Source organism: Benincasa hispida, chromosome 9, assembly GCF_027475165.1.
Source record: "Benincasa hispida cultivar pf3 chromosome 9, pf3_genome.v1.1, whole genome shotgun sequence".
Classification (NCBI taxonomy): domain Eukaryota; kingdom Viridiplantae; phylum Streptophyta; class Magnoliopsida; order Cucurbitales; family Cucurbitaceae; genus Benincasa; species Benincasa hispida.
The window spans coordinates 80,988,807-80,990,375 of NC_143486.1; the positions used below are offsets into that span (position 1 = coordinate 80,988,807).

Genomic DNA, 1,569 nt, shown 5'->3' on the forward strand with positions numbered 1-1,569 from the left:
CTCTCGGCCTCCAGCAATGCACTCAATGGTCGAGCAATCTTCGAAAAGTCCTTCACAAAATGACGATAAAATCCTGCATGTCCCAGGAAACTTCTGACAACCTTCACATTTGCTAGAGGTGGGAGTTTTTCAATGGCCTCAATCTTCGCCTTATCCACCTCCAGCCTATCCTTGGAAACTTTGTGCCTGAGCACAATACCTTCATTCACCATGAAGTGGCACTTCTCCCAGTTCAGCACAAGGTTCATCTCTTCACATCTTCTTATCTTCTCCAAATTGTTCAGACAGACTTCATATGTTTGCCATTGAATTTCCATTGAATCTTCAAGATACTCATAGAAGATGGCCATCATGCACCTCTAGAACGTGTTCGGTGCATTGCATAATCCGAATGGCATGCGACGGAAAGCAAACGTTCAGTAGGGGCAGGTGAATGTGGTTTTCTATTAGTCTTCAGGAGCAATCATTATTTAGTTGTAGCCCGCATACCTGTCCAAAAAGTAGAAGTAATCATTTCCTGCTAGGCGGTCTAGCATCTGGTCAATAACAGGCAAAGGGAAATGATCCTTCTTTGTCGCCGCATTGAGTTTGCGATAGTCTATGCAGATCCGTCAGCCAGTGAGGGTTCTCATTGGTATTAATTCATTATTTGCATTTGGAACAATCGTCATCCCTTCCTTCTTGGGCACACATTGCACGGGGCTGACCCACGTGCTATCAGCGATTGGATAAATAATGCCTGCTTCCAAACATTTGATTATCTCCTTTTTCACAACCTCCTTCATCGTAGGGTTTAGTCTGCGTTGAGGCTCGATAGACCTTTTTTTGTTTTCCTCGAGACGTATTCTGTGCATGCAATATGCGAGGCTGATTCCTCTAATGTCTACTAGTGTCCATCTTATTGCTTTTATGTACTTCTTCAGGATACTCAGCAGCGCATTCTCTTGTTCTTCTTGAAGCGCAGAGGAAATTATTACTGGCAGAGTTTCATTTTGCCCCAATAAAACATACTTCAGATGGCTTGGCAAGGTTTTAAATTCCACACTCGGTGGTTGTTCCAAGGATGGTTTTTGTGCTTTTCTCTCCTCATTCAACGTCAATTTTTCTTCTTTGTTTGTCGTTTCCATGATCATATTGTAAGTTACTACGGATGCGGTCGCATCCTCTCTTTCATCTTCATCTTCGGACTCTTCTTCTTCACTATAACTGGGTTCATTGTCGAAATCTGTTAGGTCTTCTTCTTTCGGATACTTCATGGCTTTAATAATGTCAAACCTGAGCTTTTTTCCATTCACATGTGATCTCTCCCTTGTACACATCAATTTGGGCGCGACCAGTGGATAAAAATGGTCGTCCAAATATGATGGGCACATCCTTGTCCGCTTCATAATTGAGAATGATGTAGTCTGCCGGTAAAATAAATTTGTCAATTAAGACTAGGACATCTTCACCTTCCCCTCTCGATGAACAAGAGACTTGTCCGCCAGCTGGAGAGTCACCATCGTGGGCACCAGCTGCCCCACATTCAACTGTTTAAAAATTAAAAGGGGCATTAGGTTGATACTGGCC

General features: G+C 43.1%; 1 pseudogene; it reads right to left on the reverse strand.

The window, feature by feature from the left end:
* Positions 1-470: 470 nt before the first annotated feature.
* Positions 471-1,256, reverse strand: LOC150034100 (uncharacterized; annotated as a pseudogene).
* Between the last annotated feature and the right edge of the window lie 313 nt (positions 1,257-1,569).